General features: G+C 38.5%; 1 protein-coding gene across 1 annotated transcript in view; it reads right to left on the minus strand.

Moving 5' to 3' along the window:
• plxnb2a.1 (plexin b2a, tandem duplicate 1) overlaps window positions 1-16,786 on the minus strand; it is a 129,253-nt gene that overhangs the window by 46,803 nt on the left and 65,664 nt on the right. The window lies entirely within an intron of this gene.

Here is a 16,786-nt window from a genome sequence, read left to right on the forward strand (position 1 = left end):
TACTCTCCAAATTAATGTAGAAACAATTTAAAGACAGTACATTTTAAAATAGGTGTTGTATTGTCATGTTTTTATGAATGAAGGCCAGTATCACTGATGTCTCTATGAAACATTAATGACGTTACATTACAGTATAACTGAAAGCTCCCAATTTCAACATTTATTAGGCTTTATTAAACTTAAAACAATCTTTACATAAACCCATTATAATAAATGTTATTTTTACCCATGGCCTTCCCTGTTAGACATATACAGAAATGTAATAGTTATCAAACACCTTTCTTACCTGCATAAATAATAAATGAAATATAGATTAATCAACAGCCACTGCCTGCCGAACATGACGCGGATCTCACGCGCTGTCCCGCGCATCTCATTTCCTCACAACTCTTTAAGTTCATTTAAGACGTTATTTAACTAATTTAAGACTCCTAATATGAAAATACTCAAAATTCCCTGTGTTGTTGTTATTGTTTGTTCAAGAGCAAAAGAGAACTCGATGTGAGACTGCGCGAGTCTGTCTGTGCGTCGAGTGTGTGCGTGTGTGTGTCAGCGTGTCCCTCGATTAGCTGACATGAGACGCAGCCACACAGATAGGACATTGATATACAGCGCGTTCTCTTGCGTCTTGTCGCGCTTGGAAGCATTTACTTGAATAGGAGCGTGATCATGTAACGCTAGGCAAAAAAAACGGACGCTGCGTTATTTGCGTTAAATATTTTTAATGCGTTAAGTCTGAAAAAGTTAATCGCCCGCGTTAACACATTAATTTGCCCAGCCCTAATTTTTACACAAATAATGTCCACATATGCTTGGATTCAGATCCAGGTGGGGACATTTGGTGGACACAAAACCAGACACACACACACACAGGATTCATTCTCCTGACTCCTGAAGACACGTCACTGTTTCAAGACACAGTGTTTTGGAATGACACACTTGTTTCATCATCCAGAGAGCACGTTGCTTTTTTCAATCTCCCAATGTGTCCTTGTTCTCTGTCTATCTGTCCATCTTGCATTAACTCTTCTGGACGATGTGCCAATATCTGTTGTGTGTGTCTCAGTTTATGCCCTCCAATCCAATGTGCCTCTTGACTTTAAGAGGAACAACAAAAAACTGCAATTAAAACTACTGTATTAAAGGGCATTTCATTCACTCATACTCATATCATCACTAGCAAGAGATAGTTTTTGTGGTAGCAGCAGGGTTGATGCATGTGGCTTTTAAGAGTTTTTTTTTTTCATGATTATAGTTATTTCTAGAAAATAAATGGTGGCTGTTTTTTGTGAATGTTTGGAATAGCATGGCTGATTTAGATGGAGAGTTATCAGCTGGAAATAAATTGTTGCTTAGAAGTTTTTACTTTTTTAATAACGTTGTGGGGTTGAGTGGCCATGGTGGGAGTTTAGGAATTAAACAATACGCTCTAAACACATTTTCATTTTATACTTGAGCAAAATAAGCAAGTGGTTCTATGAAATGCAATTTTTAAATTTATGACTCACGAGCATGAATGGTTTGGTGAAGAACCGGTACAGCCAGCAGGATGGATTACACAATCAGAGAAACTGACATGTTTGGAACAGGAATGTAGAGTTACATTTTGTTTTGTATGTGTATATTTACAGAATGTGTGCGTGCTGAGAGTTGTGTGGTATTGCTTAGTTCATAAGGAACAGTGTTGGGTGTAATTAATTACCAAGTAATCCAATAACTGTAATTTAATTATTTTCCCTTGAAAAAGTAAAGTAAGGGATTACTCTTAATTTTTCTGTAATTTAATATAGTTTCTTCTGATGTAATTGCATTAAATACTGTTTAGACTATAGAATAATTGTATATAAAAACCATTGCAGAATAAGCAGATTTAACTTCAAAATGTATGTTAAATGTAACCTCCCTTTACACACTTTGGTCAGTTCAAGAATAATTTATGCTATTGTATATTTTTTATTTGAAAGAATCAAGAGTGCGGTTTGATGTCTATCCTTGTATAGACAAACTGTTCGAGGTTGATATGGGATTTAGAAAGTACTCAGTGATAAGTAATCCAATACTTTTTAGAGAGAGTAATTAGTACAGTAATCTAGTAACTTGCCCTACACTGAAAACACATCAACATAATTAAACACAAACAATAAACTAAAAATAAATTCATAAAATACAAAGTTTTTTTTAAATACTTTAATGATTTAAGATAGCCTGGATGCCAGCCGAACTTAGCCCCGCCCACAACATTTCGGTCTGTTGTGACCGAAATGTTCGGTCTGGACTTGATCCTTAGAGGAGTAATTATGCCCGAACAGAAACTGTTCGGACCAATGAAATTGTCAGGGCGGGCTTTAGACGATGATGGACAGATGATAAACAGTAACGTAATCATCCACGTCACCAAAGAGCGCTTGGGTTCAATTTGTTCTAATCCTAAACGGAGAACTTGTTCATATATGCGTTCACCTTTACTATTTCTCTCAGAATGATGATCGTGTTGGTAAGTACTTTGTGTATCCTTAAATTCTTTTTTTACAACACCGGCAAAGTTCGTTTACACTCATCTTTTTCTTCTAACGTTAGGCTACTTATTCCAGCGTGCGTGCACAGGGTTGCCAAGTTTTTACAACAAAACCCGCCAAATTGCTAACGTCCCTCAAAACTAGCCAAAAACAAGCCCAATAGCTTTCCAGGGGGGTTCTCCGGGAAAAAAAGGCATTTGGGGGGTAAAATATGTATTATTTTGGAAGGACTGCCTGCTAAAATTCGCATTCCTGGGTCTGTATATCACATAATTGGGGTCGCTTCAACCCGTGGACTTGGCAACACAGTGCAGTTGAGTTCTGTTGACATTTGACAACTAACGTTATGCGTCGCTCGGTCGCTCCGTTGCTCTGATTGGTTGTAGGTCTATCCAATTGAGGTCTTTCCTGGTTCGGTTGAAACACGCCCCATAATCACAGCCCAACGGAGCAGTATCAGACTCATATTCTGACTAGAATTGAGTATGACGACGTCAGGCTAGATTTAAGACACAAATATGCATGCTTCATATGAAGTTTGCTTCTTGTTACTAAATAAAAACATACACGTTCATCAAATTTCTCCTCTCCAGCACTAAAACCAGCATGTGATGAGAGATGATTTTACATACTGGCTTTTCGCTGGTTTAAAGATGATCATGTATGGTACAAGCTGGTTCAGGTGATTGATTAGCTGGACTACAATGGACGACGTAAGATGGTTAACAGTTTTTTTCAAGTATTGTGCATTTTGATGCGAAATTAATTAAACTTCACAGCTCCTACATTTCGTGTGATCAAAATCTCATCTCAAAATAGCTCATATCTGCACGAAAACGTTTCTTTTTTTTTATGCATCCAATCCTTTAATTATGATTCTAATATATGACTAAATCGAACCACATGAAAATAGCTACTCTAAAAAGAAACCAGGGATATGTCTATAATACAAAGGGTTTATGAAATGCAACCCAAATCTAACCATATTCCAAAACACAGCTTTCACTGTTTGACTAGCTTGACTACCTTAGGCTGGTATGACCTGGTTTTTCCAGCAATTCCCTTTTACACACTTCTCCATGCAGAAAGGAAGAAAATCAGCTTTGGCTTCCTCTGTGCTTGAGTCAACGTGATTTAGACAGCAAAACCAAGTAAAATTCCCCATGCCACCCTCTCACTTCAATAGCATAACCACATACTGTACATCTCCAAAGAACTGGCCAGAAACCACACACCATATTAAATCAAGAATAATAACTGCTGTAAATAGAAGAGGCAAGTGGTTATTTTAGTTTGCCATTGTGCTGCTTAAGCTGGTGTGAGTAGGCTAATCGCTAATGCTAGCTCATGTGATGAGGCAAGTGGAAAATCTCTAATCTGTATTACAATACGCATTCTATTCATATTCCCCGATTGTAAGGAAAGGGAGGAATAATGCTGCGCTCCAGTCAAAGTCGGATATGCTGTATTTCCATTTGATATCTCTGGCTGCCTATAAAATTCTTTTGTACAACACGACACATGTGTAAAGAAACAAAATGGCAATGCTAGCACATGCTCTCCAGGTGCACAATTACGAAAAAGGGAAGATTCATGTAAAAGCGTTTTTACACAATGTTCTTGAAAATGTTTGCTAAATAGAATAGACCGTAAATGTATTAACCTTCAGTTTTTTCTTTGCTTAAAAGTACCTCCCTGAGTGGTGCTATATTTGCCCGACAGCATGCATCCACTACTAAATCAAATTTGAATATTCCAACCGAGTTTTCATGATGAAATTCTACTTAATTTCATACTATTGCATATTTTAAAAACAGGCAGCTGGAAATTGTGACTTTCTGACATGAACAGAACGGTGTAAATAAAGTAAAACTGAAGGTTCAAAATTCAAATTTTGAGTAATGTTGACCCAGATAAGCTAGAGATAATGAGAAAGAGCTAGTTTGAGAGTCACAATTGCCTACTTTACATCTGATGCGGTCCAAACACCCTACTGCTGATCCATACAGCAGATACACAGTAAGAAAGCAGGGCATTTTCAAGCTGCCTGGAGCACTGTACCACTGTACCGGCTGCGTGGGATTCTGTACTGGCTGCAATGCTCTGATAATTTCTTAATAGGCTGTTGAGAAACCAATTCAGCTTATAGAGGAATAATGCAGAAACAACTTAACAGAAATAGAGGGAAAGGAGAGAGAAACATTTCAAAGACAGGTACAGAGACCCGTGACTCATTGCACCAGAGATTAAAGGGTGATGACTGCAGTTAAGTTCAGACTGGTGGTGGCAGCGATATCCATTAGTGCACAATTACTATAATCAGTATGTGTGCAGATTGGTCCGCCTCCAAACATACACACTCGCACACACAGCCCAAGTCGACAAGTTTCGATTGCGGAGAAATCCGGGCTGTGATCTGATCAGCCAAGGGAGATTCTAGGATTTTCATTTTAGGGGGGCTCAGCCCCCAGTAAGGGTAGGAAAAAAAAATGTTAACACTTTAGTTTAGGGTCCAATTCTCACTATTAACTAGTAGCTTATTAGTATGCATATTAGGATATTGGCTGTTTATTATTACTTATGCTTATAAAGCAAATATTAATGCCTTATTCTGCATGACCATATTGTACATCCCTTAATCATACAATGTAGCCAGGTTTATAAATCACGGAGATCCCAAATGTGAGGTTAACTTTACATATGTGCATTTTAACACCAAAAAAGTTGATAACAATAACTTGAAAACCATGTCAGTGGGCTGATATGACTGATAAAGTTTTTTCATTTTTGTAATTTACTGAGGGCTAACAGGAAAGCTAGTTAACTCAAATTTTTTAATTAATTCACAATATGTACACAATATGCCTAATACAGGCTGAAAAAAGCTGAGTTTTTTTATTTACTGAGAGCTACAAATGGAACTATTAATTTTCAATATGCACACATTCATTACTATTAATATTATGCCTAATCTGAAGAAAACGGCTTTATTAATATTTCTTGTTTGTTAATTATATTATAAATGACATTATATAGGCCAATTTCAAATCAAAATGGCGAAACTAGACAATTTTATTAATTTGCCTGAATATTTTTGTCATTTGTTTGACATTTCTGATTTAAAGAAGCAGCTGTCAATTATGAAATGTTTAGTTTAGCTACTTGCATATCTCGCACTTGACGTTGAGTCCTGCTGCTAAAATTCACGCTCAGCCTCAGCAGCTTCTGTGTGAACATAAAGCCCGCCTACTCTGATTTGATTGGTTTTCTCAAATATTTTGACATTGACGAGCGGTGACAGACCAATGAGGCTCAGATCAACGCACACACATCTGCGTCTGACGTGCGCTCTGTTCGATGATTAAAAGACGGGACGAAGCCGAAGCCTCCCTCCAGTTTCATATGTTTGAAAGGTTAATCACACATTTTTTTTAGGGGGGCTGGACAGAAGTTTAGGGGGGGCTGAAGCCCCCCTAAAAAGGGCCTAGTGACGCCCATGTCATCAGCATTGAGAATATATATGTATGCAGTGACTCTCCATCTGGCTTTGACCTATGGGCTTATGTTATGATCCAGGCTTCGTATATTGAGCATTATAGAAATGAAAACAGAGTATGGATTCAATTTAATAAAAAGCATAGCATGCACACGCTAGACACTAGACATTTTAAGTGAACCTCAGGAAGCAGGTGGACGGTTTAACACATGCAGGCTGCAGCACTCAGACAGCAGCATCATTTTTTAATAGACAGTCAGAGGAAGTGAGGGAGGTTATATTGGCTTGCTCCTTCTCTTCCTACTTCTATTTCTGAGAGATATTTCACAATTTGGTGTTTTTAAAAACTCCTTTGCCAGTGTTAATGGGGATTTGAAAAAAAAAGGGCAAAAAAAGAGAGGAAAGAATGAGTAATGCATCACACAAAAAGGATATGACCACTTTACTGCACTGGTACTCAATATTTCTGTGCTATTAGCAGATACAGAGTCAAAACAAAACATTTTGATCATATTAAATCAGTGTATATAACAACCAATAACCTATAAGCGAAACGTTGAAAAATATGAATTTCAGAATGTCTTTGTACAGTATTTGCAGTTTCCCCTTTTGCTTTAATGACAGCTTGGAGTTGAGCACTCAGGCATCTGTCAAAGCCCCGGAAATGATGACTAGCGGAATAACTGTACTTCTGTCGAGTAAGCGAAAGGATCTGTCTTCCTCCGGTTCAGCTCTCATAACTTTTTCTTTTAATAAATCTGACAAAGTACCCGAAACGCACACTCTTTTTCCCAGGCTAAGAAAATCATTTCTAAAGAAACAATATATCATTTCAAAGAAAGTGAGACAGAATAAGAGAGTGTACTGGAGAGATTTGTCCTCCCTTCTGCAGCTTTAACTTTGCATCCAGTGGAAAGAACGGAAGAGGGAAGATGCACGTCTGAGATAGGAGGAGGAAGAGGATGGGAGAGGAAGGAGAATCGATACTCTGTCAGACCTGAAGCTCCTCAGCAGGCAGCTTGGGACACGGCCAGTCTCACCGCATCTGACAGCTAATTGTTTCTCAGGAGCTTCCAGAAAGACATTGTCACAGTGAGGGAGCACAACCGTATTATCAAAATACCAAGTGACACAGTGAAAGGTCAACAGAATCATTTCAAGTCATACCTGTCTGTGTTTGCCAAAGACAGAAAAAAAAGAAGAGATGTGAAGCAAGCACTTGTCATAACGCCTAGGCCTGATGTGACCTCGTCAGAAGAAAAAAAAAAAATCTCAACAAACACAGAAGAATTTTACAAGTCAATTAAAACCTCATTTGGAGGCCAAAGTCTGTCAAGACAGTCAACGAAGGCCTGCAGATTTCCTTTCAGAAGCTCGCTCTCACGACCTCTGACCTCAGTGCTCTCATTTATTGACCCAGTTGTAGACTGACATGAAGCCGTTTACTTAGAGAAGGGATATGGCCTGTCAGGACATCATACATTAGCTAAAACAGTAAAACAAGACATTTTTGGAGGAAAATAAATGGTGTTCGCTGGTGCAAAACTCACTGTCAATTTTTCTAGGACGTTCTGGGTGGTTCTCCTCAGCCTAAAGGCTCACACTTTGTTCACACAAAGAATGATAAATATAAAGATACTTATATATTAGCATCGGCACCAACACACAATAACGTTCTGTTTATTAGAAGTTATGTCATCTGCCATTTGCAAATGTGAAATGAGCACTTTAAAGTCGAATGGATTCTGATTGGCTGTCAATGTTATTATTCGTTCATCAGCTGGAAACATTTCTTCTGAAAGTGATTCAAACAATATAATTTATCTGTGTCATTATGGTTATGTTTGTGGTGTGTACTTCCCTATTCTCATATAATTCGTTCTGATACTAAACAGCTGATTGAAAACACACAGGAAATTATTGCTTAAATATCAAGAAATATTATTCTCGGGTCTGTTTATGGTAATCTCCATTGACAGACAATGATTTATCAGTAATATTTTACTGGGGCACAGCGGTATTTCACAAAAATATGGCCTAAAACTATGGCCCTAAATATGGCCTCAACAACCCACATTTTTGTAAGTATAACTTTGTTTTTTTTACGTTTAATACTAAAGGTTTTGGTTGAAAACCATAAGCCCAAGTTGGAACAATAAAAATGGTGATGCTTGCTAAATACAAGCCTGTGTAAAAATGATAGTCAAATTTTAAATAAGAAGATAGAAAAGGTGGTATATCTGGGTTGGTAAATTTACAAGGATCAAAAATGACTGAGGCAGATGGTCTGTCTTTGGTTTGCCATGGTGAATATGTTTTACAGCAAATGCTCAGACAGAAACCAGCTCTAATTCATTTACCCGTTCATCCCCCTTCACATATTCACCTCACTCTCGCTCACTCGCTCGCTCTCCTTCCAATCTTTCTGTCAGCTCCTCTGGGTCAAATTACCCCTGCCAGGCATGACGAGATTTTGATGCTCTCCCTCCGTTTGGTGCCCTGAAAGCCTTAAATCGAACTATGATGCAGGATCAACTCGAGAGCCAAATACAAGCCTGAGAAACTTCATGGAGGCTGAACTGAGATCAAAAACTAAGGAGTATTACTGTCTGTCAGGATCTCAAGGAAAACAAGTTCCACTCCCCCTCACACACCATCCAGCAGTCTCTGAATCGGTAAAACGTTCCATCTCCTCCGCTGGCATGCCATGTCATGGTCTCCCTGCTAGATCATGGATTGTGGAATAGATTACAGCAGTGCAGACTTCTGGGATAGATCACAACTATGCAGAGTGAGCAAATATATCCATTAAACTAAGAGAGTGACACTCCGATCCGAAACCTTAAGAGCCAAGGCACCATTTTAAGACTTGATGGTTGTACCAAAAGATAGAGATGTTCATTAAGATGCCTCCTAAGATACCTTGTTCCAAGGTAGCATCGTATGCATCCTTGCAGAACAGGCCAAAATTCATTGTGTAAACAAATGCAAGACAAAGGCAAGAGAAATATTTATTTTTGTTAAAGTGAAATAGAACAATATACACTCACCTAAAGGATTATTAGGAACACCTGTTCAATTTCTCATTAACCCTTTAAGACCTAAGGGTATTTTTACAATTAATTTTCCGCCTGGTGTTATTTACTAAAAAAGCTTGTAAAACATCAACCCTGTTGTGCACAGACAATTGACACACCTCTTTTTTTTTCAAGACAAGTTGCACTGTCAGTATATTTGTGTTGCATTGATGTCACCTGAATGTAAAATAAGATATGGGACCATAAAAGACAAATGAAAACATAAAACGGAAATTGAATCACTCAAATATTTATTGAAAACACACACAAATAAATAAAAGCTAAGCATATTTCCTCTGGAAAACAGTTTGTTCAAGTTTTTGGAGTCCTGGAACTCAGGAATAAACATGATAACTTATACAGAACAAAAACTATTTACATTTTTCCAAAAAAAGTCCAGGCGCTTTTGGCCTCTTTGGATTTTGGATATTTACTGGTGCCAAGCCTCAAAACAGTTCCTATCAGGAACTTCTTCTCAAACTTTCTCCTCAAACTTTCTCCACAAAACTACTAAAAACTGCAGCGCGTCTCTCTCTCTCTCTCTCCTCAACACTACTAGCCGTGCGTCTCTCTCTCTCCACAATAACAGAGCTGTGGTTCATGCGTAATGACGCACACCAACGTGGATGACGGATCAGCCTGTCATTGGTCAAACCCTCATCCAAAATGGCAGCTAGCATCGCGCTAGCGGCAAAAATGACGGAAAATTTATAAATTATAGACATCAAGTGGATATATCTTGGATGTAAGCGTTTTGAGTTATTGCTGAACAACTCCAAAAAGATGCACATGTTCCAGGCTGGATAGAAAACCTTCTGTAAAGGCTACAAAGACACCAAAGACACCCCCGTGATGGCTAGCTCGTTAGCTTTCTGTTGGAAAAAACGGTAAGAAAATCGATAAAAGTTTCATGAAATAATATAGATATTTATCGGAGGTGCCGTGTGACGTCGTGGGCGATGCCGTCGGGCTCTGAGGGTTAATGCAATTATCCAATCAACCAATCACATGGCAGTTGCTTCAATGCATTTAGGGGTGTGGTCCTGGTCAAGACAATCTCCTGAATTCCAAACTGAATGTCAGAATGGGAAAGAAAGGTGATTTAAGCAATTTTGAGCGTGGCATGGTTGTTGGTGCGAGACAGGCCGGTCTGAGTATTTCACAATCTGCTCAGTTACTGGGATTTTCACGCACAACCATTTCTAGGGTTTACAAAGAATGGTGTGAAAAGGGAAAAACATCCAGTATGTGGCAGTCCTGTGGGCGAAAATGCCTTGTCAGAGGAGAATGGGCCGACTGATTCAAGCTGATAGAAGAGCAACTTTGACTGAAATAACCACTTGTCACAACCGAGGTATGCAGCAAAACATTTGTGAAGCCACAACACGCACAACCTTGAGGCGGATGGGCTACAACAGCAGAAGACCCCACCGGGTACCACTCATCTTCACTACAAATAGGAAAAGAGGCTACAATTTGCACGAGCTCACCAAAATTGGACAGTTGAAGACTGGAAAAATGTTGCCTGGTCTGATGAGTCTCGACTTCTGTTGAGACATTCAGATGGTAGAGTCAGAATTTGGCGTAAACAGAATGAGAACATGGATCCATCATGCCTTGTTACCACTGTGCAGGCTGGTGGTGGTGGTGTAATGGTGTGGGGGATGTTTTCTTGGCACACTTTAGGCCCCTTAGTGCCAATTGGGCATCGTTTAAATGCCACGGCCTACCTGAGCATTGTTTCTGACCATGTCCATCCCTTTATGACCACCATGTACCCATCCTCTGATGGCTACTTCCAGCAGGATAATGCACCATGTCACAAAGCTTGAATCATTTCAAATTGGTTTCTTGAACATGACAATGAGTTCACTGTACTAAAATGGCCCCCACAGTCACCAGATCTCAACCTAATTGAGCATCTTTGGGATGTGGTGGAACGGGAGCTTCGTGGATATGCATCCCACAAATCTCCATCAACTGCAAGATGCTATCCTATCAATATGGGCCAACATTTCTAAAGAATACTTTCAGCACCTTGTTGAATCAATGCCACGTAGAATTAAGGCAGTTCTGAAGGCGAAAGGGGGTCAAACACAGTATTAGTATGGTGTTCCTAATAATCCTTTAGGTGAGTGTATATATGAATAGTAATTCATTAACACTGACAAAAGTTATAGTAAATAGAATAATAAAAAATGTAATATTGTACCTAATATCTGTGTACATAATGCGTTTTTATGGTTCAAATATCATGTTAGCTTAGCAACATGCTAACAACAAACTCCACTGCAAAACAAGTCCTTCATGATGAGGCGCACGAGTTGCTGCCTATGTCAAGTGTTACAAATCAGTCACGTATAAGGATCTATTTGAGTTAGGGTGCTGTCTTGGAAGGTAATAAGTCTGCTGACTAAGTTTTGGAACAGAGCCTCTGAAAAGAGAGGAACATGCGTCTTTCCTGATACCATCTTCCTTTGGATCTATGACCAGGCTTTGGGTCTATTTCCTGAAAACTGCTCGTTTTCTCTCGGTCCCCTCCGCTCTGGCTTCCCTCTCATACAGATTATGAACTAGTGGGGAGGACAGGTGAGACCGCCAATAATTCTTCCACAGCAGAAGGTCGATAATTTCAGGAAGGGGCTATATATCTGACTCCATTGCTTATTATTACACAAGGACCATAATTCCCCAGCTCTTGATGTATAAGACTGCAGAGTTTCACTCTATCAGAGTCACCTGGCTAAGCTACAGCTTCCCACAATGCAACAGAGCATCTAACAAATAAGGAGCGCTGGCAGAAATGCATACTCGCACATAAGGTTCAAAATTTACTTTTTGCCACGTGGAAAATGAGAAGATTTACATATTCAAATAAATACAAATAATTATATAAAGTAAATAAGTAAATAAAGACACTTAACTATATAAATGAATATATAAGCATAAGGTGAATAAATAGTTAAATAAATAGAAAGTAAATAAATATGTAAATAATTAAACAAAAAGTGAACACTTCGTCTTCAAAGTTGATGTGTTAAAAGGAGGAAAAATGAGCAGGCGTAAGGATTTGAGCGAGTTTGACAAGGGCCAAATTGTGATGGCTAGACGACTGGGTCAAAGCATCTCCAAAACTGCAGCTCTTGTGGGGTGTTCCCGGTCTGCAGTGGTCAGTATCTATCAAAAGTAGTCCAAGGAAGGAACAGTGGTGAACCGGCGACAGGGTAGTGGGTGGCCACGGCTCATTGATGCACATGGGGAGCGAAGGCTGGCCCATGTGGTCCGATCAAACAGACAAGCTCCTGTAGCTCAAATTGCCCAAGAAGTTAATGCTGGTTCTGATAGAAAGGTGTCAGAATATACAGTGCATCGGAGTTTGTTGCGTATGGGGCTGCATAGCTGCAGACCAGTCAGGGTGCCCATGCTGACCCCTGTCCACCGCTGAAAGCACCAACAGTGGGTACGTGTGCATCTGAACTGGACCACGTATAAATGGAAGGAGGTAGCCTGGTCTGATGAATCAGATTTCCTTTTACCTCACGTGGTCACACACACACACACACACACACACACACACACACACAGGCAAACCAACTAGTTCACCAGAAAATCACCAGAAAGCAATTTTGACTCACATCTCGAGTGTTAATTGGAATCCTGCTCACACACATGCATAGCACAGGAGTGTATGACACTGGTCCAAACACAACACACCAGTCCTTCTCTCCATCACATTGTGTGTGTGTTTGCATGACTCTGGGGCGAGAGTGAGCGGTAATCTCGCAAGCACTTAAGTTAACTTCATATAAATTTGTTATTACTTGCCCTCTGGACTCCAACATTTCTCCAAAAACCAGACTTCTGCTCAAATAGGGTTCCCTGACATTTAAACTCCAAAAAGGGACCCTAAAGACCTTTCGTTCAACACAGCTGTTTGAATAAACCATTACAACTAATAAAGACAAGACCTACAGCAAATAAGCATGTTCGACAAGAGGTGGCGGTGGTTTGAACTCTCCATAAAATTATGTGAGGCCCGGTGGCTGACAAGAAGTAATCACAAGAGGACTCAAATTTTCTCAGTACTTACACACGTACACAAACATGAGGGCACACTAAAATACACAAAAACCTTTAAGACTCCAGAGGCACTTCACAAATAGACCTCGTCCAAATCTAGAGGCAAACGGAGACATGTTTGAAATAATCACTTGTTCTCTCTCATTTATCAGCGTGTATTGATATTCAAAACACACTGCTGTTAAACATTTATCAAGAGGGGGCAGATTGTAGCTCCTTAGCCTGCAGTATGAAAGCTTGGGCTAAATGGGTCATGTGATCTGGCTCATAAACAAACAAGTGTGTGTGTGTGTGTGTGTGTGTGTGTGTGTGTGTGTGTGTGTGTGTGTGTGTGTGTGTGTGTGTGTGTGTGTGTGTGTGTGTGTGTGTGTGTGTGTGTGTGTGTAATTCTATGTGAATCGACTAGTCTATAACTACTACATTTACAATTAGATTTACAAAGACTGAGCCTGATTCATAAAACAAGCAGAAAAAATTTCTCAAAAAACATTAATTGCTCAAGGCTTTTTGACCAATTGATTTTTGTGTTTGTGTGTCTATATTAGGGTTATATTACTATATGCTTAGGGTTCCAGAGCACTCCCCTGTCTGTCATTGGTCGAAAAATCAGATCCTGCCCCAAATATACACCAATGCTGAACAACCAGATGCTTAAGTCAGCTTTTATGGATCTCAGATTGAGATACTATACATCTAGAATACATGTAGATCTGATCAAGAAAAACGCACACAACCGTTCAAAAGTTTGGAGTCAGTAAGAAGTTTTTTTTCTGAATTAAATGAATACTTTTATTCAGAAAGGATGCGTTAAATTAAAAGTAAATACAGGTCTAACGTTACAAAAAGTTATATTTCAAATAAAAGCTGTTTCTTGAGCTGCAAATCAAATTCTGACGGATCATGTGACCCAGAACATTGGAGTAACGACTGCTGAAAATTCACCTTTGCCATAACAGAAATAGATTACATTTTAAAATAGAAAACAGCTATTTTAAATGGTAATAATATTTCACAATTGTTCAGTTTTTACTGTATTTTGGGTCAAATACTGTAAATGCAGCCTTGGTGCATTAGAGACTTCTTTCAAAAACATTTTTTAAAAACTTACCAACCCCAACCTTTCTAGATACTCACTTCAAATTCAGATACTTTTGATTCATTTCCAGTCACATCAATACCACTGGCATTAACAATTTTACGCCTCAGGAAATTTTACGCCTAAAGCGATGTGTTTGCCCGCAAAGATGAAAGTTTATCTGGTGAACATGCATTACTATAACTATCCAGTGGCGCAGCAGACAGCATTTACACACAATATCGGACACTTTCAGGGTTTAATCACCTAGTGAGAAGCAAATACGTATAAACACTTATTGTGACTGACAGAAGCTATTAATCATTGTCAGTGACTGAGGCCAAATCTGCATTGAGGGTTTATGAAAAATGGTTTGCGATAGCAGAACATATACCAAGGTCTCACTCTCTCTATGTATGTGAAACTAATATTTTCTTTCTGTAATAGAAGCTCAGTGTCCACCGTCGCTGCTTAATAACCGGCAAAAAGAAAAAGTAGGTGTCGGGATCTCATAGCAAAATCAAGAGCAGCTAGTAATCTGCCTCGCAATCAGAATTTCCTCGGCGTCTCATGAAAAAGAGCAGACTGCCTCAGGCTTCAATATAAATGCAATAAGGTAAGGGTGGAAAGACAGAGTGTGTTTAGAGTATTGAAAGTGCCTGCATTTTTTTTTTTCTGGTTGGAGGATCTGGTTTCATGTTTCATTGACCTTCTTTGTAAAAAAAAAATAAAGCATGGACCCAATCCTTTATTGAAGAACATCAGAGGTCGAGGCTGCCAATAGCAGACGTGAGTCAACAGCAGGAGATCAGGGAGTGGCCAGAGAACGTTCGAGGCGATCACTTGGGTAATTTACGCTCTCAGGCACCTTCTCTGCTTTTCCTTTCTCTCTGTTACAACCTGAAAACTATTTATCCTAATAAAGAGGAATGTGTAAATCTACATTTTTAGTGGGTTTCCGTCAAGGAAGCGATTCATTTTGGGTGTTTGTGTAGGATGTATTTTGTTCATGACGAGAAGTTAATTTCAACAATATCTGATAAATGGCCAAAAATTCTATACTATTTTGTCCATCTATGTTACCGTTCAAAAGTTTTGGGTCTGTTAGATTTTTTAAATTATTATTATTTTGAATTAAGTCTTCATTCATTTGATTAAACATACAGTTAAAAGTGTAATATTGTGAAATATTATTACAAATAACAATAACTTTTCTATTTTTATAAATATTTTTAAAATGTCATTTATTCAGAATTCGGAATTTATCATCATCATTACCCCAGTCTTCAGTCACATGATCCTTTAAAAATCATTCTATAATGCTGATTATGAGCTCAAAAGTATTATTTAAATATTATTTGATGAATAATAACATTATAACATTATACATCTTTACTTTCATAAAAAAATTGTGCCCTTTCTGAATTATCTTTTTTCTTTAAAAAAAATCTTACAAACCCCACATTTTTGAACAGAAGTGTAAAATAAAATTGATACATACAAATTGATGTGGGCATCACAACATTATAATGCATAGCATGGAGAAAGAAAAAAAATACAGATTTGATACATTTAACAGTGATATCAAATGATTAGTATTAAATTTAACATCCATCATTAAAATACCCAATATTGGACGACATATATCCAATATCACAATTCTAAAGAAACAAGATAAGATGCAACATCCACATAAACCCATATAGATGTGTATGCAAACCAACTTTTTATACGCAACTAACTCTTCTCAAAACTGTCACAGCCCAAACATTTCTCTCAGCAGGTGATAAAAAGGGTTAGTTCACCAAAAAATGAAAATTCTGTCATTAATTACTTACCCTCATGTCGTTCTACACCCGTAAGACCTCCATTCATCTTCGGAACACAGATGAAGATATTTTAGTTGAAATCCGATGGCTCAGAAAGGCCTTTATTGGCACAATGCACTGTACACTCTCAAGACCCATAAAATGTACTAAAGACGTCGTTACAAAGTCCATCTCACTACAGTGGTTCTACAATAACTTTATGAAGCGACGAGAATAGTTTTTGTGTGCAAAAAAAACCTAAATAACGACTTGTATAGTGATGACGATTTCAAAACATGGCATCATGAAGCTTTGAAGCGTTATGAATCAGTCGATTCAGCGGTTTGGATCACCAAAGTCACGTGATTTCAGCAGTTTGGTGGTTTGACCCGCAATCCGAATCATGATTCGACCCGCTGATTCATAACGCTTCGAAGCTTCATGATGCTGTGTTTTAAAATCGGTCATCACTATATAAGTAATTATTTATTTATTTTTTGCGCACAAAAACAATTCTCGTCGCTTCATAAAGTTATTGTAGAACCACTGTCGTGAGATGGACTTTGTAACAACGTCTTTAGTACCTTTTATGGGTCTTGAGAGTGTAAAGTGCAGTGTGCCAAGGGAGGCCTTTCTAAGCCATCGGATTTCAACTAAAATATCTTCATTTGTGTTCCGAAGATGAACGGAGGTCTTACGGGTGTCGAATGACATGAAGGTACGTAATTAATGAC

The sequence above is a fragment of the Gobio gobio genome (genome assembly GCF_949357685.1).
Source record: "Gobio gobio genome assembly, chromosome: 5".
Taxonomy (NCBI): domain Eukaryota; kingdom Metazoa; phylum Chordata; class Actinopteri; order Cypriniformes; family Gobionidae; genus Gobio; species Gobio gobio.